The sequence below is a fragment of the Neomonachus schauinslandi genome, chromosome 4 (genome assembly GCF_002201575.2).
Source record: "Neomonachus schauinslandi chromosome 4, ASM220157v2, whole genome shotgun sequence".
NCBI classification, from domain to species: Eukaryota; Metazoa; Chordata; class Mammalia; order Carnivora; family Phocidae; genus Neomonachus; species Neomonachus schauinslandi.
The window spans coordinates 177,591,639-177,618,423 of NC_058406.1; the positions used below are offsets into that span (position 1 = coordinate 177,591,639).

Genomic DNA, 26,785 nt, shown 5'->3' on the forward strand with positions numbered 1-26,785 from the left:
AGAAATTCCAAGGGTTTTAGGAATTCTTTGCCAGAAATGGAGCAAAGATCAAATATATATTTCTTATTATAAATCATCAAATCACAATGATGTTTCTCAGTTCCATCATCAACACTACCCTCATCAACCTCAGTTCCTTCGTTTCTGAGAAATGAGGACAATAGTGTCAACCTCACAAGGATTGGATGAGGTTACATTTGAAAAGCACTTAACATAGAGTCTGGCACTAGGTAGATATTCAGTATGTATAACTCCCAGTGCTAAACCTTTGATAGGAAAGTCAGTTGAGACATTTCTATTGCACATGATTAAATATACTGTATAGAATTGAACAGAATCTGAAATACAGTCATTAATTTTGTGTTTGAGTCATACATTTCAGACTAGACTTAGTGAGGATTCCAATGTGGCTATTTGCTCTTTGATTCACCCCCTTATTCTTAAAGGACACTGCAGTCTTTGTCCACAATCTGTGGTTCTCAAACTTTGGTTGATCTGAATGGGAAGCTGGGGTTGAGAGCTACAACTCCTTGATTCCTAGCCCTCTCACCCCTGCCCTGTCCCTCTGATTCTGGATATTGTCTGAAAACCACACAGGCACATATTCATTATACCCACTTTTATGCTGTCCAGCCCCCATCATCACCTTAAACATCATAGTTTTATGATCACCACCATCATTATCAATAATAATGTTTCTCACAGAGCACTCTTTCTGAAAATAGCATATCTGTTTTTATTAATACCACTATAATACTAGGTTCCCATTTATAAATTTCTTAAGCAAGAATTTTTATTCCCACATTACAATGAAGAGACCAAGACTCAGAAAGGTTCTATGACTTATTCAGAGTCACATAGCTGGCAAGGGGAAGAGTAGGGACTTGACTTCAGGTTTTCTGACACCAAGCCTTGTGCCCTTTAAGTTATATTGTAAGTTCTCTAAGTTTAGAGATCTTTAGCTTGAAAAAATCAGCAGTGGGTTGTTAAAGTTGATTAGCATCGGAAGAGCAACTAAGGCAAATTGAGGCAATACGGATTGAATCTGTTTTTCCAATTGCCTTAATAGTGAGCTAACAATTAGATTTTTAAATGGTTGATAGGAGCATTAAATGAAAAAAGTAACTGAGCTGGCCATTTGTATACAAGTTATTTTGTGTGTTATTAAGTTATTAAGTGTGACCTATGTGAAATGAATTTGCTTATCTGCAAATAACTTCATACCCAGCCTCCCCAGATCTAACCAGTCTCTAGAGATGAGCAAAGCAGAATTTCCATAGCTACATGGATCACATGTGTTTCCCAAGGCATCCTGGATACCCAGACAAAAGACCTAAAATAGATATTCAGGTGGATACCAGTCTGATTTGCTTTCTCTCCCAAGAGGGGGTTAGTCTAGCAGAATTCTAAATTGATGAAATTTCTCTAGAGGTCAGCAGAAATTAGAATGGCAGCTTCCACCTTAACTGCTGATAGCCTACTTAACCCTGACTACCTTAAATTGCATGATCCTATAAATTAGATTGGAGAGAATTAAAAATCAAGAGGTAATGTTTTGTTATAGAATCCAAATATAGCAAATCCCATGGCAGATAAAAGTAACAAAAAATTATGTTGACACTCCACCCCAAAAAAAGGGAAGCATAACTCCCCTTTCCTTGAGTGTTGGGTAGTGAATTCCTTCCAAAGAGTACATCATGGAAAGTGAGAGAAAAAAATGACTTGACTGTAGAGAAACACGACAGACACTATTTCAACCAGGTAATCAAGGTAAACATCAGCAGTCATACATCATATTTTTAATATGTGCCTTTGATATTATGTGATGGAAATGGCACCTTACTTCTGTGATCTTCCTTCTCAAACCTATAACCCCTGTCTAATCATAAGAAAAACATCAGGGAAATTCTAATAGAGAGGCCTTCTACAAAATACCTGACCAGAACTCCTTAAAACTGTCAAGGTCATCAAAAACAGGAAAATGTGAGAAAATGTCATAGCCAAGAGGAGCCCTGGGAGACGTGACGACTAACTGTGACATAGAACTTGGATGGAGATTCTAGAGCAGAAAGATGGCATGTAGTAAAAACTAAGGCAATCTGAATAAACTGTTGATGTTATTCTTGATGATGATGATGATGATAATGGCAATGATGGCAGTGTTGTTGGTAGAATTTTGATTAAGGTGGTGATGGGAGGGAGGGTGGACAGCAGAAAAATGGGAGCAATTACCATAGATGTACTTGTGTGGCATTCAGATGATGTTTGGAAGCAGAGCCTGCAGCCCCAGCCTCATCCCTCCCCGAGCCCTTACACATCTGGATTACCGATTATTTGCATTTTAAAAATGTAACTAGGAAATTCAGGCTTCTGTGCCTCTTCTCCTGCTCTTTCTTCTGTGGAAAACTGATCCCACCCCTTTCACCATCTGACAACACACTCACTTTTCATAATTCAGCTCAAGGGCTACTTCCTTATAGTATTCTTCCTGACATTTTCCCTCTTGCAGAGAATTGGTTTCTACCTACTATATACCCCCACCATAGTCTACACAGTACCTAGAACCTTTTACCACACGTACCTGCTTCTTATCTAGTCTGAAATTTTTGCAGGCTAGAGGTGTGTCTTTTTTTTACCTGTGCTCCTGTAACAATCATATTGTCTGCCATGTAGCAGGACTACCAGGCATTTGTTACATGAATAAATACGTGAATGCTTAAATAATTAGGACTTCATCCATGGTAACCAAGACAGGGTCTGAATAATGTCCTCTGGCCCTTTCATCTGCTCTTGAGTGACTGAAGAAATTCATGACATCTCTCTGAGTTACACAACTTCATTTCTATCCCCTTATCAGAACTTAGGCAGAGTCCATGTATAAGTGATCCTCAAAGTGTGATTCTTAGACCAATAACATCAACATCACCTGGAACTTGACTAAAATGTAACTACTCAGGCCTCAGCTGAACTGATTGAATCAGAAACCGGATGTGAAGACCAGCAGTCTGTGCTCTGACAAGTCCTCTCGGTGATTTTGGTGTGCTCCAATGTACACTCAAATTTGAGAACTACAGTCATACATCATTTGCTGTTGCCTTGTTAGCATTAAGAACCATAAAATAGAAACAATTGTTCATCTTATTGAAGACTGCTATTCCCTATTGTTGGTTCCCATCAGAACTCTTCAGAGACTGCCCTGAACATTGCCATCCTCTTTAAGGACTGAGCTCCTCTCCATACTCCCTCCCTCATACCAGAAGGCCTGATCATTTACCAAACTGAGAAGATAGAGGCTGTCCAAATGAACTCCTTCTGTGTCTTTCCTGTCCATTCCAATAGTTCTCAGTTTCAGCACCGGATAGAGCATAAACCCCTAGGCACTGCTGACCAGACTTTCCATGACATACTCAAGTGTCTCCATCCTCACTGCTTACCACTTATCTAATTATACTAATGCCTCAGCCATGCACAAGGACAGGTAGTCTCCTGGTTTAAAGTCAAGAAGTATCATCTCGTGGAAAAACTCTTTACTACCTCAATGTACACACACACACACACACACACAGAACTTCTTGGCTAATAGTTGAAGCTCAAAATATGTTTGTTGAATCAAGTAATAGGGGTGGTACAAGTTAGAGCCCCTGATTGAAACTAGTTTTACCTAACTTAAGCTAAGAAAGAATTTTTTAGAAAAAAAATCTATTTGATCTCACATACTTGATGAAAAGTTGGATCATCAAGTCTTGGAAGAAACAGCTCTCTAGGCCACTGGGCAGTATCTGAGAGGAAATATTGTTAGCCAACCACCTCCAACCATTCCCCATAATTTTGTCATTGCTCCAGATTTAAGTTTGTGGGAGAGGGTTTAAACTGGAGGAATTTGGTTCACATGCTAACACCCAAACCAAATGAAGTGTATCAGAGTGAATTTCTCCAATAGCAGATCCAGAGTCAAAGAGTTGGGTGCTTGTAGTATATTTAGGAGATGGTGCCAGGAACTAAACATAAGGGAGAGAGTAAGGATAGTGAGACAGGGAAAGGAGAAATACCTCCTGAAGAACCATGTAGAACAACTTCTGGATCATCCCTTTGGAGGGTGGGAAGCTGAGAGATTTAGTCCCAGACTCCCAGGTTCCATTGTTTCAGAGTTACTCAAGTGCATTCATATACCAGACTTTCGGATTGCTCTGGCTTACAAACAAGTGAGGTCCCACGGTAGGGAATCTGCAAGGGCCATGGGGAGGGTAGCAAACCTCTTTTTACGAATTCCACTAAGGGGGCGCCTGAGTGGCTCAGTTGGTTAAGCAACTGCCTTCAGCTCAGGTCATAATCCTGGAGTCCTAGGATCAAGTCCCACATCAGGCTCCCTGCTCAGTGGGGAGTCTGCTTCTCCCTCTGACCCTCTCCCCTCTCATGTTCTCTCTCACTCTCTCTCTCTCAAATAAATAAATAAAATCTTAAAAAAAAAAAAAAGAATCCCACTGAGACTGCATAAATGGACTAGGATTAGTTCTCCACAAGAAAATCAAGATGCTATTGCTAGGTGAAGGGGGATGGATTGTGGGCAGACAAGATTATTAGATACGTACCTTAGAGAAGGTAATCAATAAATAAGAGAACTTCAGAAAAAAGAGCCTAGGGAAGACTGCAGGATGGAAGATTTTATTTATTAAGGGAAAATCATAGAAAAGTTTATGGAAGAAGATCGTTCTTATTCACCAAATGCATTCTCATGACCCAAGAAAACAAAGTCTGTTTTCCTGGTCTCTCCTCTTCAGGAATCCAAATGTATATGGAAGCCATACTAGATTACCATGACCATTGCATAATTCAAAGATAATTTATGTGAACTTAACAAACCATTAGTGCTGTGTGTTTGCTTAGATCTCCTTGATTCCATTTTCAGGTGAATAATTGCTAATTTAATTCTTGCTGGGAAAATAACATTACACTCAAATTCCTGTGTGAGAAAAAAAGGTGCTAATGACTAGACAGACAGGTTTCCATGGCAACATATTGCTCTCAAGGATCAAGCGGAATATTAAAATAGTGTCTCATTAGGTGCACAGGTTTATCTTTAATATATTATATATGTAATATATAACACATCAGTAACGTGGTGCATGAATTAGTGTTTCTAATATATGCTCCAGAGCAGTGAGAGCATCTTTTAAGTCATTTTACTTTGTAAAGAATTGCTCCCAGAGCTGTAGCTATATGGTTTTATATCTATTCATATTCCTTTACCTCTGTGTAGCTGAATATATATCAGTTATGGATATCTGCCCTGCACTTTGAAACCCAGAAAAAGCCCCAAAAAAGAGGAATAACTCTCTGTGAGCAGTATAAATGTCTGCCATTGAAATATTCGCTGGACCTAACATTCAAAAGACTGGGGTCTGGCATCTCACTATCTTATTCCTTACATCCAAATAGAGTTATTCAAATCTCTTTAAAAATGTTCTTTGCTTTGGGGTGCCTGGGTGGAGCAGTCTGTTGGGCTTCTGGTTCTTGGTTTCAGCTAGGGTCATGATCTTGGGGTTATGAGATGGAGCCCTGCGTTGAGTCTCAGGTCGGGCTCTGTGCTCAGTATGGAGTCTACTTGGGCTTCTCTATCCCTTTCCCTCTGTCCCTCCCACTTGTGTTCTTTCTCTCTAAAGTAAATAAATAAATGTTTAAAAATGTTCTTTCTTTGGGGTGCCTGGGTGGCTCAGCCAGTTGAGCAGCCAACTCTCATTTCAGCTCAGGTCATGATCTCAGAGTCCTGGGATCAGGCTCCATGCTCAGTGGGGAGTCTGCTTGAGTATTCTCTCTCTCCTCTCCCTCTGCCCCTCCTCCTGCTCACACTATTTCTATCTCTCAAATAAATAAATCTTAAAAAAAGAATGTTTTTTATTTTTCCTTCTCCAAGCCTTTGATTAAGCTGTACCCTCTTCCTGGAAGATTATTCCATTCCAACTTTGTTTATTGAGTCTACTTGTTTTTCAAAGACCAGTTGAAATATTCCATTCTTTGTTCTCCCAAGTCTTCTTCAAAGACCTGATGAGAAATCAAAGACTCTCTTGCTACATTATCCAAACCATTTCTACGTCTCTGATGGCCTTATTAGCTTGATCTATTGGTCCCAATGTTAGGCAATGTTAGAGATGCTTCCTGAACATTTGATCTCATAGTTTGAGTCTTTCCTTTCACCCTTAATGAATAGCATTGAAGTCAGACAGACCTGCTGTGAATCCTATTTTCTCCTCTACTCATTACCTGTATATCCTGGGGAAATATAACCTTCCTAAGCCTCAATTTTCTCACCTATAAAATGGGGTCAATAATGGTTCTTATTTCAGAGAGTTGTAAAGATAAAATGAAATGCCAATTGATGATGATGATGAAGACCATGGAGAGGATGACATAACTAGACTAGTTGAAGTGTGCTTGACTATCCAAACAAAATTTAGATTATATAAGTGGTAAATATAGTAAAGGTCCACATGGCTTGAAAGAACAGTAAACAGTAAATCAGTGCCCTGACAGAGTGAATGCATCACCTGAAATCCATTGAGCATTTATAAGTCATTTCCATGTGCTAGCCTCTAGGGAAAAAGTAATTACCATGGGTGCTTAAAATCCTGGAAAGATGCCCCAATCTATCAAAATTATTTCTTAGTTTAGAACATAAGCATGACCTTACTCCTGCTAGCATCTCAAGAATTTCCTTTCTATCATTTTCCTTGATTTTGCAGTTCTTTCCCACGTCTATATTTTTCTGCTTACAATTTTCTTTCCCTGGATTGCTTTTCTTTGTCTTCTTCACCATTTATCCGCCAATGTTTCCTCAAGATTTAGCTCAGGGATTGTGATTCATCTGCTCTGGCAAAGTTTCTTGCATCTACACTCCTCTGAGACTCGGTAAAAAGTCCCCTTTCATTCCTGTGGTTCCCTGTGCATATCTGTCACTACACTTTTTTCCCTTGGATTTTAATTGATATAAGTTACTTAACCTTTCATACAAGCAAATTATAATTATTTCTTTATTTCTGTGGCCTCATCATTTAGCACAGTATCTGGCACTTAATATGAACTCAATAACAAACACGTACATAAATGAATGTAGTAGTTATTAGTGTTATCTGACGGCTGTGGCATATTAGATTATTGTTCAGGAAATATTCACATCATTCCCTCACCTTCAAGGGAGAAATGTATTTCCTTATCTCAGTTATAGTAGGTTTGGTAATAGAACTTACTTTGGATATCAGTGGGGATGGTATAAGCAAAGATGAGAAAATGCACCCAAGTGATCTGGCTCTTATCTTGCATTCCTGCCTCCTGCTATGAAAAAAACATTGCTCAGGTAATCATTAGTTCCAAGGAGAAAGAGAAACATATGAAGCTGATCTATACCTAATCAGTAATTTAAAGTCAACCCTCATGCTACCCTGCCAGACTGACCAACCTCCACCTGATCTACAGACATGTGAATATGAAATAAATTCTTGTTTTGAATGTCACTGAATTTTGGGGTAGGTTGATCAAGCAACATTATTGTGGGTATTGTGAACTGAGAATAAAATCAGCAACTAAATGTGTAGCACTGCCATAACAGAAACCTAAAAATATGAAATTGACTTTGGAACTGAGTAACAGGAAAGGAGGTGGGAAAATGTCAACTTATGTGATGTGGGGAAAACCAAGAGGTAAAACTGTTACTTGTGGTAACAGGAAAACAGGAAAATGTACCTGATTTATATTAGCACTAGGAAAATAAATTTCAGACAAAAATGTTGATTCTATGAACTGACTTGCTAGCTACATTTTATCAGATGTTATCAGAAAGATAATTTCTGGTAGGGGAGGAGGAAGATGGCGGAGGAGTAGGAGACCTAAATTTTGTCTGGTCCCAGGAATTCAGCTGGAGAGGGATCAAACCATTCTGAACACCTACGAACTCAACAGAGGATTGAAGAAAAGAACAGCAGCAACTCTCTGAACAGAAAAGCAACCACCTTCTGGAGGTAGGAAGTGCAGAGAAGTGAATCCGAGGTGATATTTGGGAAGATAGATGGCAGGGGAGGGGGCCTCCATCCGCCGCTTCTGGCAAGTGATAGAGCCGCAGAGCACAAAATCGGAACTTTTAGAAGTTGGCTCCGCTGAGGGACATCACTCCAGTGGCTAAGCGGGGGATAGAACACTTGCTGGGACAGTGTGGTCTCAGGACCCTTGGGTCACAGAGAGACCAGGGGGTGCCTGAGTGTGGCAGAGCCCCCAGGTATCGGAGCGGATAAGCTGGCAGCAGAGATGGAGCCGAGAAGTGGGCTCTCAGCTCGGGGTTGCCATAAACCGTGATCCGCGGCACAGTCAGGCCCCTGCTCCTCCAGCAGGGACCCAACAAGCGGCAGATCCGGGGAGACTCACCTTCCTCCCCCGGGAGGAGCCGCGCGGGAGTGCGCCGCAGGGATCTGCTGGGTTTGGAGACTCCACCCGGGGTCCGGTGCCAGAGATAGAAACGCGCGGTCACAGGCCGGGTGAGCACGGAGTGTGGCCGGAGACTGGGGAGACGGGAATGACTGATGGCTTTTCTCTGGGGGCACACTGAGGAGTGGGGCCCCAAGTTCTCGGCTCCTCTGGGGTGGAGATTGGGAGGCTGCCATTTCACTCTCATTCTCCAAAGCTGTATGGAAAGCTTGCAGGGAACAAAAGCTCCCAAGAGGGCGCCTGGGTGACTCAGTTGGTTAAGCATCTGCCTTCAGCTCAGGTCATGATCCCGGGGTCCTGGGATCGAGCCCTGCATCAGGCTCCTTGCTCTTCAGGGAGCCTGCTTCTCCCTCTCCTCCCCACTTGTGCTCTCTCTATCTCTGTCTCTCTCTCTCAAATAAATAAATAAAATCCAAAAAGAAAATTAAAAAAAAAAAAAAGCTCCTGAGAGCAAACCCGAGCAGATTACTTAGACTGGCCCCCCAGCAAGGGAGGGGCAATTCTGCCTCCAGCAAAGACATTTGAGAACCACTGCAACAGGCTCTTCCCCCAGAAGATCAGCAAGAACAGCCAGCCAAGACCAAATTTACTGATCAATGAGAACGGCAGAACGCCAGCACTAGGAGAATACAGCACATATAATTCATGGCTTTCCCCCCCCCGATTCTTTAGTCTTTCAAAGTTAATTTTTAAATTTTTTTTCTTTTTTTTTGAATTTTTCTTTTTCCCTTTTTCAACCAACATCTTATCAATCCCTTTTTAAAAATCTTTTTTATTTTTCATTTTTAGAGTCATATTCTATCCCTTCATAGTAGTTAACCTTATTTTTGGTATATATATAAATTGTTCTCTCTTTAAAACTTTGGGATACAGTTTCTTCTAACAGACCAAAATATATCCTAAATCTCTAGTGTATGGCTTCATTCTAGTCTCCTGCCTGATTATATTCTCTCCCCCCCTTTTTTTTAAATCCTCTTCTTTCTTTTTTCAACCAACTTCTTATCAATTCCTTTTATAAAATCTTTTATAATTTTCATCTTTACAGTCATATTCCATCCCTTCATCATATTTACCCTTATTTTTGTATATATACAAGTTTTTCTTTCTTTAAAAATTTGGGAGGCACTTTCTTCTAACAGACCAAAATACTCCCAAAATCTAGTGTGTGGCACTGATCTATGCACCAGCCTGATCATATTTGATCATATTCTGTTATTTTTGTCTGTTTGCTTGTTTGTTTGTTTTATTTACTTTTTATTTATTATTTTTTTTATTTTTTTGTTTTTTTAATATTTTTATTTTATTGTGTTATGTTAGTCACCTATAATACATCATTAGTTTTTGATGTGGTGATCCACAATCCATTGTTTTCAAATAACACCCGGTGCTCCATGCAGTACGTCCCTCCTTAATACTCATCACCAGGCTAACCAATCCTGTCTCCCCCCTCCCCTCTAAGACCCTGTTTGTTTCTCAGAGTTCATAGTCTCTCATCTCCCCTCCGATTCCCCCCCCTTCATTTTTTCCTTCCTTCTCCTAATGTCCTCCATGCTATTCCTTCTGTTCCACAAATAAGTGAAACCATATGATAATTGACTTTCTCTGCTTGACTTATTTCACTTAACATAATCTCTTCCAGTCCCATCCATGTGGATGTAAAAGTTGGGTATTCATCCTTTCTGATGGCTGAGTAATATTCCATTGTATATATGGACCACATCTTCTTTATCCATTCATCTGTTGAAAGGCATCTTGGCTCTTTCCACAGTTTGGCTATTGCGGACATTGCTGCTATGAACATTGGGGTGCATATGGCCCTTCTTTTCACTACATTTGTGTCTTTGGGGCAAATATCCAGGAGTGCAATTGCTGGGTCATAGGGTAGCTCTATTTTAAATTTTTTGAGGCACTTCCTCACTGTTTTCCAAAGTGGCTGTACCGACTTGCATTCCCACCAAGAGTGTAAGAAGGTTCCCCTTTCTCCACAACCTCTCCAACATTTGTTGTTTCTTGCCTTGTCAATTTTTCCATTCTAACTGGTGTAAGGTGGTATCTCAATGTGGTTTTGATTTGAATTTCCCTGATGGCTATTGATGATGAACACTTTTTCATGTGTCTGTTAGCCATTTGTGTGTCTTCTTCAGAGAAGTGTCTTTTCATATCTTCTGCCCACTTTTTGACTTGATTACTTGTTTTGTGGGTGTTGAGTTTGAGAAGTTCTTTATAGATCTTGGATACCAGCCCTTTATCTGTAGTGTCATTTGCAAATATCTTCTCCCATTCTGTGGGTTGCCTCTTTGTTTTGTTGACTGTTTCCTTTGCTGTGCAGAAGCTTTTTATCTTGATGAAGTCCCATAAGTTCATTTCTGCTTTTGTCTCACTAGCTTTTGGAGATGTATCTTGAAAGAAGTTGCTGTGGCCATTGTTTGATTGTTTTATCTTTTTCCTTTTCTTTCTTTTTTCTTTCTTTCCCTTTCTTTTCCCCTGGTTTCAGGTCTCTTCTGATTTGTTTAGTATATATTTTTCTGGGGTTGTTTTTACCCTGTTAGCATTTTGTTCTCTCATTCATCTATTCTCCTCTGGACAAAATGACAAGACAGAAAAAATCACCTCAAAAAAAAAAAAAAAAGAACAAGAGGCAGTACCGACTGCCAGGGACCTAATCAATACAGACATTAGTAAGATGTTGGAACTAGAGTTCAAAATGACGATTTTAAAGATACTAGCTGGGCTTGAAAAAGCATGGAAGATATTAGAGAAACCCTTTCTGCAGAAATAAAAGAACTAAAATCGAACCAAGTCGAATTCAAAAAGGCTATTACTGAGGTGCAATAAAAAATGGAGGCTCTAATGCTAGGATAAATGAGGAAGAAGAAAGAACTGGTGATATAGAAGACCAAATGATGGAAAATAAAGAAGCTGAGAAAAAGAGAGATAAACAACTACTGGACCACGAGGGCAGAATTTGAGAGATAAGTGATACCATAAGACAAAACAATATTAGAATAATTGGGATCCCAGAAGAAGAAAAAGAGAGAGGGGCAGAAGTTATATTGAAGCAAATTATAGCAGAGAACTTCCCTAATTTGGGGAAGGAAACAGGCATCAAAATACAGGAGGCACAGAGAACCCCCCTCAAAATCAATAAAAATAGGTCAACACCTCAACATCTAATAGTAAAACTTACGAGTCTCAGAGACAAAGAGAAAATCCTGAAAGCAGCTCGGGACAAGAGATCTGTAACCTACAATGGTAGAGACATTAGATTGGCAACAGATCTATCCACAGAGACCTGGCAGGCCAGAAAGGACTGACATGATATATTCAGAGCACTAAATGAGAAAACTATGCAGCCAAGAATACTATATCCAGCTAAGCTGTCATTGAAAATAGAAGGAGAGATAAAATTCTTCCAGGACAAACAAAAACCAAAGGAATTTGCAAACACAAAACCAGCCCTACAAGAAATATTGAAAGGGGTCCTCTAAGCAAAGAGAGAGCCTAAAAGTAACATAGACAAGAAAGGAACTAAGACAATATACAGTAAAAGTCACCTTACAGGCAATGTGATGGCACTAAATTCATATCTTTCCATAGTTACCCTGAATGTAAATGGGCCAAATGCCCCAATCAAATGACACAGGCTATCAGATTGGATAAAAAAACAAGACCCATCGATATGCTGTCTGCAAGAGACTCATTATAGGCCCAAAGACACATCCAGATCGAAAGTGAGTGGGTGGAAAACCATTTACCATGCTAATGGACACCGAAAGAAAGCTGGGGTGGCAATCCTTATATCAGACAAATTAGATTTTAAACCAAAGACTGTAATAAGAGATGAGGAAGGACACTATATCCTACTTAAAGGGTTTATCCAACAAGAAGATCTAACAATTGTAAATATCTATGCCCCTAACATGGGAGCAGCCAATTAGATAAAGCAATTAATAACAAAAGCATAGGAACACATCGACAACAATACAATAATAGTGGGGACTTTAACACCCCCATCACTGAAATGGACAGATCATCTAAGCAAAAGATCAACAAGGAAATAAAGACTTTAAATGACACACTGGACCAAATGGACTTCACAGATAGATTCAGAACATTCCATCCCAAAGCAACAGAATACACATTCTTCTCTAGTGCCCATGGAACATTCTCCAGAATAGATCACATCCTAGGTCACAAATCAGGTCTCAACCGGTACCAAAAGACTGAGGTCATTCCCTGCCTATTTTCAGACCACAATGCTTTGAAACTAGAACTCGATCATAAGAGGAAAGTTGGAAAGAACTCAAATACATGGAGGCTAAAGAGCATCCTACTACAGAATGAATGGGTCAACCAGGATCATGGAAACCAATGAAAATGAAAACACAACTGTTCTAAATCTTTGGGATGCAGCAAAGGCAGTCCTAAGAGGAAAGTATATAGCAATAAAAGCCTTTCTCAAGAAACAAGAAAGGTCTCAAGTACACAATCTAACCCTACACCTAAAGGAGGTGGAGAAAGAACAGCAAATAAAGCCTAAACCCAGCAGGAGAAGAGAAATAATAAAGATCAGAGCAGAAATCAATGAAATAGAAACCAAAAGAACAGTAGAACAGATCAATGAAACTAGGAGCTGGTTTTTTGAAAGAATTAATAAGATTGATAAACCCCTGGCCAGACTTATCAAAAAGAAAAGAGAAAGGAACCAAATAAATAAAATCATGAATAAAAGAGGAGAGATCACAACCAACACCAAAGAAATACAAACAATTACAAGAACACATTATGAGCAACTCTATGGCAGCAAATTAGATAATCTGGACGAAATGGATGCATTCCTAGAGATGTATCAACTACCAAAACTGAACGAGGAAGAAATAGAAAACCTCAACAGACCTATAACCACTAAGGAAATTGAAGCAGTCATCAAAAATCTCCCAACAAACAAAAGCCCAGGGCCAGAGGGCTTCCCAGGGGAATTCTACCAAACATTTCAAGAAGAATTAATACCTATTCTCCTGAAACTGTTCCAAAAAATAGCAATGGAAGGAAAACTTCCAAACTCATTTTATGAGGCCACCATTATCTTGATCCCCAAACCAGACAAAGACGCCATCAAAAAGGAGAATTACAGACCAATACCCTTGATGAACATGGACGCAAAAATTCTCACCAAAATACTAGCCAATAGGATCCAACAGTACATTAAAAGGATTATTCACCACGACCAAGTGGGATTTATCCCTGGGCTGCAAGGTTGGTTCGACATCCACAAATCAATCAATGTGATACAATACACTAATAAAAGAAAGAACAAGAACCATAGGATCCTCTCAATAGATGCAGAAAAAGCATTTGAAAAAGTACAGCATCCTTTCTTGATCAAAATTCTTCAGAGTATAAGGATAGAGGGTACATACCTCAATATCATAAAAGCCATCTATGAAAAACCCATAGCAAATATCATTCTCAATGGGGAAAAACTGAGAGCTTTCCCTGTAAGGCCAGGAAAATGACAGGGATATCCACTATCACCACTGCTATTCAACATAATATTAGAAGTCCTAGCCACAGCAATCAGACAACAAAAAGAAATCAAAGGCATCTGAATCAGCAAAGAAGAAGTCAAACTCTCACTCTTTGCAGATGATATGATACTTTGTGTGGAAAACCCAAAAGACTCCACCCGAAAACTGCTAGAAGTCATACAGGAATTCAGTAAAGTGGCAGGAGATAAAATCAAGGCACAGAAATCAGTGGCATTCCTATACACCAACAACAAGACAGAAGGAAGAGAAATTAAGGAGCTGATCCCATTTACAATTGCACCCAAAACCATAAGATACCCAGGAATAAATCTAACCAAAGAGGCAAAGGATCTGTACTCAGAAAACTATAAAATACTCATGAAAGAAATTGAGGAAGACACAAAGAAATGGAAAAACGTTCCATGCTCATGGATTGGAAGAATAAATATTGTGAAGATGTCAAGCTACCCAGAGCGATCTACACATTTAATGCAATCCTTATCAAAATACCATCAATTTTTTTCAAAGAAATGGAACAAATAATCCTAAAATTTGTATGGAACCAGAAAGACCCCGAATAGCCAGAGGAATGTTCAAAAAGAAAAGCAAAGCAGGCGGCATCACAATTCCGGACTTCCAGCTCTATTACAAAGCTGTGATCATCAAGATAGTATGGTACTGGCACAAAACAGACAGAACGATCAATGGAACAGAATAAAGAGCCCAGAAATGGACTCTCAACTCTATGGTCAACTAATCTTTGATAAAGCAGGAATGAATGTCTACTGGAAAAAAGACAGGCTCTTCCACAAATGGTGTTGGGAAAATTGGACAGCCACATGCAAAGAAGGAAACTGGACCATTTCCTTACACCACACACAAAAATAGACTCCAAATGGTTGAAAGACCTAAATGTGAGGCAGGAGTCCATCAAAATCCTACAGGAGAACACAGGCAGCAACCTCTTCGACCTCAGCCACAGCAACTTCTTCCTAGAAACATCACCAAAGGCAAGGGAAGCAAGGGCAAAAATGAACTATTGGGACTTCAACAAGATTAGAAGCTTTTGCACAGCGAAATAAACAGTCAAAAAACCAAGAGACAACTGACAGAATGGGAGAAGATATTTGCAAATGAGATATCAGATAAAGGGCTAGTATCCAAAATCTATAAAGAACTCATCAAACTCAACACCCAAAGAACAAATGATCCAATCAAGAAATGGGCAGAAGACATGAACAGACTTTTCTGCAACGAAGACATCCAAATGGCCAACAGACACATGAAAAAGTGCTCAACATTGCTTGGCATCATGGAAATCCAAATCAAAATCTCAATGAGATACCACTTCACACCAGTCAGAATGGCTAAAATTAACAAGTCAGGAAACGACAGATGTTGGCAGGGATGTGGAGAAAGGGGAACCCTCCTACACTGTTGGTGGGAATGCAAGCTGGTGCAGTCACTCTGGAAAACTGTATGGAGGTTCCTCAAAAAGTTGAAAATAGAGCTACCATATGACCCAGCAATTGCACTACTGGGTATTTACGCCAAAGATACAAATGTAGGGATCTGAAGGGGTATTTGCACCGTGATGTTTATAGCAGCAATGTCCACAATAGCCAAACTATGGAAGGAGCCAAGATGTCCATCGACAGATGAATGGATACAGAAGATGTGGTATATATATACAATGGAATATTATGTAGCCATCAAATGAATGAAATCTTGCCATTTGCAATGATGTGGATGGAACTGGAGGGTATTATGCTGACCCAAATAAGTCAATCAGAGAAAGCCATGTATCATTGATCTCACCGATATGAGGAATTCTTATCAGGAAACAAACGGAGGGTTGCTGGAGTGGTGGTGGGTGGGAGGGATGGGGTGGCTGGGTGATAGACATTGGGGAGGGTATGTGCTATGGTGAGTGCTGTGAATTGTGTAAGACTAGTGAATCATAGACCTGTACCTCTGAAATAAATAATACATTATATGTTTAAAAAAAAAAAAGGAAGAAGATAGCAGGAAGGGAAAAATGAAGGGGGGAGACTATGGACTGAGAACCAAACTGAGGGTTCTAGAGGGGAGGGGGTCAGGGGATGGGTTAGCCAGGTGATGGGTATTAAAGAGGGCATGTACTGAATGGCACACTGGGTGTTATATGCAAACAATGAATCATGGCACACTACATCAAAAACTAATGATGTCATGTATGGTGATTAACATAATGAAATAAAAAAAAGAAAGATAATTTCTGCAAAGTATAAGCTAGATTGCTAACATAATTTAAAGGGAAAATAGTGGGAGTTGTATGGTTACAAATTAAAATTTTTTTTGCCAAATACAGCCTTAGAACAAAGGATCCTGTGTCATAGTGTGCAAATATCAAATCAAGGTGTGGCTGCATGTTTTTTGTTAAGTCCTCTCAAGGAATTAATGTGGTTGTCTGTAGATCTTTTTAGCTGGAGAGAGAGAGAGAGAGGAGAGGGAGAGAAAGGCGGAGAAGGAGTATGAGGAGCAAATAAAGGTTAGAGTTTTGGAAGAGTTGTGGAAGAAGGTTTTAGCACATGGAATTCCCTGGAATGGAACATATAGAAAATCCAGGGTGGTTTTGAGAAAGTTATATTGAAAACACACACACAGAGGCACACGTGCATGCACACGCATACACACTGGACTAAAAAAGACAGAGACTCTTAAAGATATAAAAATACCTCTTCTCCTCCAGTTTCCAGAGGGAGGAAGCAGGCTGAGAAATCTGCTCAGAAACCAAAGGGTATATCCTTCAATAGCTTCTTCAGAAGTGGCCAAGGAGGAAAATCTCCCACAAAGTGAACCATGAGCAGTGTAGAACCATGTGCTATGGAGCCACTTTGAGAAAGCAGAATGAGGACCTAATCGAAGAATAGTTTTGACAAGCTAATATTTTCCCAATGAGATGTCAGAATTGCTAAAAGCCATATACTACCACATACCTCTTATTTTCCCCCATTCCAAAGTGTTTACTATGATTATCCTGGACATGTTCCAGTGCTGGATGTTGGGTGTGAGCAGGGCAAATAACTTGCCATTTTGGTCATTAGTCACTGTATAAAGAGAAGCTAAAGTTTGACTGAATGTAGATATACAATTCTGGACCTGAATACTGATGTCTTGATTGGATAGACTTTTGAGATATCTTTGGGTTGAGTCAGCGTATTTTGTAGGTAAGAGAGGTGTGAATATTTGTGATTTTAGTAGATGTCATTCTACCCTACCCAGATCTCCTTATGCAGGACGGAAGTACTCATTTCCCCTGCTATTGGGACTGTTGCCTGCTGATGGCTAAAGTTGAAGGAAGCTGCCTCACCAAGTATACATACACCACCCATTGAGACAGCTCACATTGATTCAGTTGAGGACAGCTCTGAAAGGTCATCCAAATGAGGTCTCTGTTGAACTGTCTCACAATTCGTCCTTCTTCCTTCATTCCCACAGGTGGTGTTCCAGAGAGAACTGTCCTCTAAGGAAATATCTGTCTTATAGAAATACAACCAAGAGAGTTGGAGCCAGGAGGGGTCTAAGAAAGTAGAATCTAAAATGGGAATTGGGATCTAGATCACTCATCAGCTGGCTGACAACGAGGACGCAGTAAGTGGTGATAGATGGAGTGTGGATATTCCCCAGCATGCTGTGGCAGTGGAACTTTTAAAACTTTTACAAATGTTGTTTGGGATAGGATAGCAATGGGAAGGAATACACAATATCTCAGGCATCTGAAAAGTTCAGTGAAAGCAATGCTACTTAAGTGGAAAGAGAAGTAGGCAAAAGTATATTCAAACACACAACAACACTCATGAGCAGTAGTGAATTGCTTGGCTGTTCATCAAGTTTCTGGATGCAGAAAGATTGAATGATTAGGGATAAGGAGGCCTGAGGAAGCAACATGTGGATGAACCTATGTGAGTGGGCACAAATTGGCAAAAATCTTCGTCTTACCTGTTGATACATATCAGAGAGTATCCACCATGTGAGAAGTACTAAATAAACAAGTAGCGAGATCACTTGGTTAGTTGACATCAACCAGCACAATGGGCATGATGGCAGGAATGGAGGCCATACCAAGGCCCAACACCAGAGCTGCCTTTTACCATGGCTCATTTAGCTTCTGCTGCTGCCCAATGTCCAACCTGCCAGTAAGATACCAATGCTGGGACACCTCACAGCACCATCTCTCAAGGTGACCAGTTGACTACTTGGTAGCAAGTTTATTATATTGGACCCCTTTTTCCCTGGATCAGGAAGTGAGTAATCTTGACTAAGAACTGAGAATAAGAGCTTCCATTACATGAACCACTGTAAAATGGGTATTCATGTAATGGAAGCTCTTCTTCATTTTTTTTTTTTTTTAGAGAGACTACTATAAATATTTCAATTGCTTTCCAAGCAATTGGATGCCAAACTTGTGCTTCTTCTTAGCAGAACATCATTTAGAAATGCAAGGACCACAGAGCACCTCTGTTTTATTGGGGTTATATTTGCATTGGATCTGATTCAGATCAAGAAACACCATGAAGTTGCTTTTATGAACAAGTCAGGGTGCTGGAGGCTGGGTATATAAAGAAAATCTGAATCTTGCCTGTTAGTCCACTAAGTGGGGGTGGTCCTTTGAGGAAAACCAACAATAAGCAGACAATTGTAGCAAATACATGTAATGATGCTGGGAAGCACAGGGGACTGTGGGAGCAGAGAGGATGGATGCACAATGGAGACCCATGTGGGTGGGGTGAGTGTGGGTGTTGCTAGAGACATACCTATGATGGGGCATATTCAAACCCTTGAACAATCTAAATGTTACTTAGGATCTGGAAAGGGAGACATCATTTCAATGGCTCATCTGGGGAGGTGAGAGGGAGGTTATGAAGTTAACTTGCTCTGAGAGAAACCTTCAACAAAAAGGAAGGTTGATATCGTTATCTGCTTGTTCCAGTGGAGGAAATTAGGGTGCTTCTCGCACCCAAAGGGATTCTGCAATCCAGCCACAGAAAGAAGCCAGCTGGGCAGGTACATGAGATTATACAGCCCAGGGCATATGAATAAGCCTGATTCTGGAAAACATCCTATAGAAGTGTGCTTTCCCACTATGGGCTAAGGGGCAGTCTGTGCGCTGTGGCTATGTATGTGTGTGAATGGATTTGCTCTCTGGGATACTTTCTGGGGTAACTCTTTAATATAACTCTACTATACTTTTAAACTCTGTGTCATGGGAAACCAGACTCTTACTTACCATTTGGGGCTTATGTTGCTGTTGCTGATTGTGTGCTGTTTGAAGAACAGCATCTTGAGCTGCCAGGATCTCATGTGAACACTGCACATAGGGGAGGGAGTGGAGACAACATGCTGACCTGTGAAGTGGATATTTTCTTCACCACTCTCCCCATTAGATAACAGATGAAAAAAGACCCAGAGAGGTCAGGCCCCTCTTCTACAGGGTAAGTATGTTGGTATTTGGGTCCAAATCTTGGGGTCCCACATTTTAAAGCCCATGTATTTTCCATGATGTCACTTTATCTCAATAAGCTTCTTGAATTTAAGCCTAATAAATCATGTCTTTTAATATCTTCTTTTTTGATCAATGGACCTGTTAGTCCATTTCTTAGCTATCTGGTACCAAAAATAACTTACATCATCAATGATGATGTGGACTCCATAATTATGACATGAAATAACTCCATTACATATTAAGTTTAAAAAATTATAGACACATACACAGGTATGTTAAGCATGGTTGCATTTTGGTAAAATTTGGTGCATGCCTGTGTGCACATATGTGTGTCTGTTTGCCTGAATTCCCAAAGGTATATACATACATGTTAATAATGTTAGCTTTGCATGGCAGAATCAGAGGTAATCTTTACCTTTCTTTTTATTTTTCTGTTCTGAATTATCTATTTTTTTTAAATAAGTCCTATGTTTCACTTTTACAAACAGATAAAACAATATATAGTTATTTACATTTTGGAAAGAAAAATTTCTTGTACATATTTGGTCCTTTGTGAGTCAAGATTTCAGTATTATAGGAAAAGCCTGGGATTAGGTAAAACTAGCAAAGCGGCTTGAAATGAAACAAGTGCTGGGTGAGGTTCCCACAAACCCCAGCTCTAATGCATCCATCATGTCCACCTGTGGCCAAGTGTGATTTCTGATTGACCCTGGTCTCTGCTACCACAGTCCACTGCACGTGGATATAGCCTCTTAGAGCTGACAAGGTCCTTCTCTCTGATCTTTTCTTTCAACCCAAACACCGTCTGTATAAAGAAGAAATCCAGGAGTTGTTTTTTCCATATTTAGGTCAAGAAAATGAGATTCTGAGACATTGAGCGACTTGCCGAGTTGTCTGCTGGGTTGAGCAACGGCATGGCAGGAGCGTTGAGAGAGGGTAACTAAAGGTTATGTATCTTCATAACTACTGTCTTTGCAATTTTTCTTTTCTCTAGTTCCCTCAGGAGAATTAGATACTCCCACCTCTAAGAAATATTACACGTATCTCTCACCCTAATAAAGCATTTGTTTTTTTTTATTCTTATGTTAATCCCCATACATTACATCATTAGTTTTAGATGTAGTGTTCCATGATTCATTGTTTGTGCATAACACCCAGTGCTCCATGCAGAACGTGCCCTCCTCAATACCCATCACCAGGCTAACCCATCCTCCCACCCCCCTCCCCTCTAGAACCCTCAGTTTGTTTTTCAGAGTCCATCGTCTCTCATGGTTCATCTACCCCTTAAAGCATTTGTTTACATGTGTCTTCTTGAGGGAAGCTGGCATTTCAGTTCCATAGTACCTATCTCGAGCCCTGACATGCAGCAGTGCTCAACAAATGCTTATTGAGTGAATATGTGTCTTTTATCTTGGAGGCCCAAAGTCCAAAAGCAATTTCAAAAGAGAACTAAAGAAAGGATAGGACCCTTTCATTAAGACTGTGGAGCCTGGGAGGTGGAGCATGAGGATTGGGCTCTGACCCTTGCATAATTTCTAAATACAGCCATCCCTGTCTCTCTCCTGATGTGCTGGAACTGGCTCATACCAGCTCTTGAGAACTGATTGCTAGAATTATGAAGAAGACTGTGAACCAATTAAGCTCATGTTAGCAACTTGCATTTGGCTATGGTGGAAGTATTTACACCATGGAAATTGGCAAAAGATACCAATCAGGATTTTTAAAAATTCCTGGCTGGAAGGCTTCAGTATTCTGCTTGTCTGCTGCTGCTATAAACCTGGTGCCCACACTCCCTTCTCCCCCTGCTCAACCCGTAGCTGTAGAGGACCCAGTTCATCATGCACGTCTCTATGCAGGATAGGAAGCACACACCAGGGGTATTAGGGGAGGTTCGGGGGTAAGTGACTTGTTCTGCTTTTACTCAGTGACTTAAGGCAGAGAGAGGATTTGAACCCTGTCTTTCAACTGTGCCAATGCTTTTTCTTCAATATAGCCATATCAGGAGGCCTTAGATATTCCTCAGGTAAAGGTCAACTCTTTCACCTGCCTGAGTGGGTGTCACCATCTGGAGAGCAGTCTTAGCAGAGAGGCACGTTTCCCCAATGACCTCTGCCAGGTTGCTGAGCAGCCACGAGAGAGCTGATCGCTCTAAGGAATATGAAGAAAATGATAGTTTTGTTGCTGATGGAAGCGCTTATAATGTGCCCAGCTGTGTGCTAAGCATGCTAAGCATGTTCGTATACAGTGTCACTTAATCCTTGTGGCAACTCTGCAGTGACAGTAACAGGTGGCCTCTGTTGAGCAAGAACTTTGTGTGCTTGACCTTATGCTAGTCTCTAAGCATATTGGGGGTGGGATAAACAGTCCCTGCCCTGGAGGAGCCCACAGTCTGGGATTGGAGATGACTCATAAGCAGATAATTGCAGCACATTATAGTCCACACAACCTGTAGCTCAGCAACAACAGTGAGAAAGATAATAATAAGTGGTTGCTCATCGCTTACTAGGTGTCAGTCACCATTCGAAGCATCTGACATGTATTATCTCATTTAATCCTTCCCTACAGGTGAGCTACCATTATTATCCCCATTTTAGAAACAAGGAAACTAAGGTATGGAAAGAGAAAGACTGCAGAAAGAAAGGCTAAGACTGCATCTTCCACAGCCATACCACGCTATCGATAAAATAGAAATTTCTGTTTGACAAATAAAGAGTTGAGATAGAAATAGATAAAGCAAGTGCTTGAACTTACAGAGCTGTAAGTGAGAGAGATGGGGTTTAATCCAGGACTGTCTGGTTTCAGAGGAGGGATTCTCTTCATCATATTGATCATGGAGCTGGTGATGGTGGTAATGGGGAAAATCATGTCACCGCTCTGGTAATAAGGCTCCTCAGGCAGACACGTTCTCTGAGAAAATGAACTGGAGATCATTAATTTCCTTCCATGGACAAAAGTCAGGTTATACATTTAAAAGCCACAGAACCAGCTGAGTCAGAGACCACAGTAGAACAGGGGTCTCCCCACACATCCTGGGACCCTCTTCCACTGCTTTGCATAGGCTGTCCTCTCAGGAGATACCGAGCACAGGCACTTGGACGGCTGGTCTGCTTAGCATCATTTCTAGGACATAAACTGGGGAAGACTTAGGAGTCCTGAATTAAGGCTACGATTTCTAAGCATTCACTGTTTGATCTTAAGCCTGCCTCCTCCCTCCCTTCCTCAAGGTAAAATGGTGTGCAATGGGGAATAGATTGAATGATCCCTCAGTGCCTTTCAGAGCTAATATTATATTCTAAGTTTAGCTGGGTAGACAGAGTTCGCTGAGAAAAAGTCACACTCTATAGCTTTGGATGAGAAAGAGCTTTATGACAGGAGATTTCGGGGAATTAAGAAATCAACTGAGCATCACTGAGCAGGCCGTGAATGGAAGAATACTGGCAGATCCTCAGGGACACAGTAATTAAAGCAGAAGAAGATTTAGAAATTAAAGATTTCTAAGAGCAATGTCAGCAAAAATCAGTGGATGTGCCTACAGCGTCTAAGTGATCTGCTGAAAGGTTTATAGGTAAGGGAAACAAGGCCAGAGCCTATGGGATAGAGAACGGTTATAGAGAAATTCGTGTGAAAGAAAAATAGTGAATCAGAGCCAGACCAATACATGAAGCAATGCTGGAGAACACTAAAATCAGGTGAAGAACTTCCACTAGGAATTACTGAATATAAGGAACAAATGAAACTGGGGGAAACCCTCATGGTCTTTGCTGAATCTCCATCCCCGTGATGATAATAGAACTTCAGTTTGGAGGTGTTGTATTTTTCAGTTTATCATAGACTGGAACTACCATTTTATACTTTGCCATCACTTGTTGGAGGTGGGAGTGGTCATACCTAAAAATGAATACAATGCAGAGGAAAGTTATGACTGAGAAATCAAGTAAGACTTAAGGCATCGTCTGAGGTCCTAGATGTAGCCACTCCTGAAGCCATACTTTTTCTTACAAGGGCTCTTCAATACCCCTAACTTTTTTCCTGCCTTAAATCTTATGGGTTAGTTGTGTTTCATTTGCAATGAGAAGAGTCCTGGTGCCTAATATAAACTCATGATGTTCGTATAAGTATGGATCCATACATGTATACACTGTAAATGCCTAGGAAAAAGGCGCCCCATAGTATTGAATGTTGCATGGCCTAGATCTCAATTTCTATTTTTATTTTTTTATTATGTTATGTTAGTCACCAACAGTACATCATTCGTTTTTGATGTAGTGTTCCATGATTCATTGTTGCATGTACTGTTATCCAATAACAAGCCAGCAGTTCTTGGAGAAATGGTTGATTCCTGATTCCAGGAAAAGTACAAGGTAAGCCGTGTTTTGCTGTTGTGCTGTGCACAGCTGTGCACAGCTGTTGTGCTGTGTTGTGCCAGAAAGCAAGAAAGAACTTAACAACCAGTGAACCATGTCCAAAGAACAGAGGAGCAGAGGGAAGAGGCTCCCACTGGCCAGTTTTTGGAAGTTTAAACACCAAAAAGAATGATGCCAGTTGTGCCTGGCTAGCTCAGTTAGAAGAGCATGTGACTCTTGGATCTCGGAATCATGAGATCGAGATCCACATTAAGTATAGAGATTACTTAAGTAAATAAAAAACTTAAAAAAAGGAATAATGACAGTAACTGTAGTCATTATATTTTTTAAAAATCCATAAGTCTATAATGATGAGAAAGAAAGAGAGGAAAACAAAAGGGAAAAAAAACCCTCTTCTATACAGAAGAATAATATCAGCTTGAATATGTGGAAAGAATTGCAGAATTAGGGGAAAAAACAGACATTTTCATTTATTTTGGCACTGATCATCAATAGAAGAAAAAGCCATTAAATAAAAAGTTTGGGAGAAACCAGATATTCCATGATGCCAAAAGACTCCTGCCTCCAGCAACCCCACAGATTACTTCTTAGCAGCAAAGGAAACGTACCATCTTAAATGTTGGCCACCATCTTAACCAAATGATCAAACTTTGCCTCGTTACACTAACAGCAGGAAAACCCAATATTGTTTTTCTCCTTTTGTGCTATAATGTGGCCTTGCCAAAAATGTTCAACTTGAACCTAAGCAAGACTTTTAGAGCCAATGCTTAATTTATAGAAAGTGTAGGAGCCAGGGGGGAAATCCCAAAATGTTTAATGACACCAGGAGGAAACAGTTAGATAGATAAAGATGTGGAATACTCTATAAGACCACTGGCCTGTGCCTGCTCAGCAGGGAGTCTGCTTCTCCCTCTGACCCTCCTCCCTCTCATGCTCTCTGTCTCTCATTCTCTCTCTCGCAAATAAATAAAATCTTAAAAAAAAAAAAAAGACCACTGGCCTGGGCTCCCCCAGAGGTCAATGTTAGTTAGGGGAAAAAAAAGAAAAAAATTTAAGGTTGGTAGGTTTGCTTTAGATAAAAGAGATTGAAGAAATATAATAACCAAAGACAAGGTGTAAAACTTTGATAGGATATTGATTTTTTGAAAGACTTTATTTGTTTATTTTATTGAGAGAGAGAGGCAGACTCCAAGCTGAGCGTGAAGCCCAATGTGGGGTTCAATCTCATGACCCTGAGGTCATGACCTGAGCCGAAACTAAGAGTCAGACGCTTAACTGACTGAGCCACCCACCTGCCCCAATAGGATATTGATTAAAATAAAAAAATCTCTAGGAAGATTCTGAGGCCAATTGAGGAATTGTGAATATGGGTTGTTAGATTAAGTTATGAAAAAAATAGTGTATTTGTGTTGTATAGGCATTGTGGCTATTTATACAAGAATGTCTTTTATTCTTAGCAGAGGCATGCTGAAGTGTTTCACAAGGAAAGGTCATGATTTCTGCATCTTACTTCCATGTGGATCAGGAAAAAAATACATATGTATTTGTGTACATGGGTATATATAGAGAGAGCAAGCATGTTGAAATCTTGGCAATTGTTAGAAGGTATACAAGTGTTTATTGTACTAGCCCAGGGGTCAGCAATTTTTTTCTATAAAAAGTAACGGCTACCTTTCCAGGTAGTGCCATTTCTATAAAAGAGTGACTGTAGTAAATAATAGATGCTTTCTGCTTTGTGGGCCATTAGGTCTCTGCCCCAACCCCTCAGCACTGCCTTTCTAGTGTCAAAGCAGCCACAGATGACACATCCAGGGATAGGCGTGGCTTGGGTGCAGTTGGCCAATCCCTGTGCTACTCTTCTAACTTTTATGTGGTTGTAGATTCTCATCATATCAAGTTAGGAGAAAAAAAAAAAGGAGTCCTGATGTACATTGTCATAATGCTCATCAAAGTTGAGTTACGGAATATCCACAATGAAACAGCAATGGACAAAGGTTGGAGGGAGGTGCCTTGTGGTCCCTGATAAGGGCCTTGGCTTTTGTGAGTGGGTTATGGAGAGCCAATGAGAACATGGTTTACTCGCCTTTCAACTACTTGTTCGCAGAGCTTGAACTCCAAATCACAATGCATTTTCACATTTGATCCTTTCTGATTTTCCTCAGCTTCCATGTAGGTTATTATTGTATCCTGTTTACCTCCAAAGGTTTCTTATATATATTTAATAAGGTTCAAAAATATCTAGACTTACTCAAGTCTGCATCTATTGATTTCCCCAGTTAGCAGCTCTGTAAAAGGAAGGGAAGGTTTTGAGTATTCATGAACCAGTTGCAGGAGATTATTTCATTCCTAAAGACCTTACCTCTCCTTTAGCAAGATTTATCTACTTTGACAGCTGGGGACTCTGGGACTTCCTCCTCCTTCCTGAAAAGAACCACAAATAGGCATGGAGCTAGTAAGGGAGTTTATTGGTTTGGAAAAGAGAGTACCCGGCGGTTTTAGGTAAATGGACAGGAAATGCTATAACACCGTCCCTTCAGGATCAATCAGCTCTTAAGCTTGCATTTTATCTAAATCAGCACTAGAGCTAAAGCTTGGGGTTTTCTGTTTGGTAAAGCTGATGTTTTCCAAGATCTCCATGCACCCTGCTTGCATGATACCTCCAACCTGTGCTCTTTCTCGAGCGGGGATGGTCTTACCAGACAAATGGCTATTGGAAAGAGTCTATTGGCCTCATCTGGCAATTAGGCTGAAGATAAGCTATTCATCTCTTTTGCATTTGCAGAGAAAGTCATGCTTCTCCTTCAAGGGGTTCACTCTGGGGATAGATGGCATTTCTGACCACACAATTTTGATTGATATTGGCACTGGACTGGGAATCGAAGAACCAGAGTTCCACTCATGTCCAAGCCTCTTACTGTTCATTGACCTTAATAAATCAT

At 40.3% G+C, this 26,785-nt stretch overlaps 1 pseudogene; it reads right to left on the reverse strand.

The window, feature by feature from the left end:
* LOC110579177 overlaps positions 1-26,015 on the reverse strand; it is a 117,840-nt pseudogene extending 91,825 nt beyond the window's left edge.
* Between the last annotated feature and the right edge of the window lie 770 nt (positions 26,016-26,785).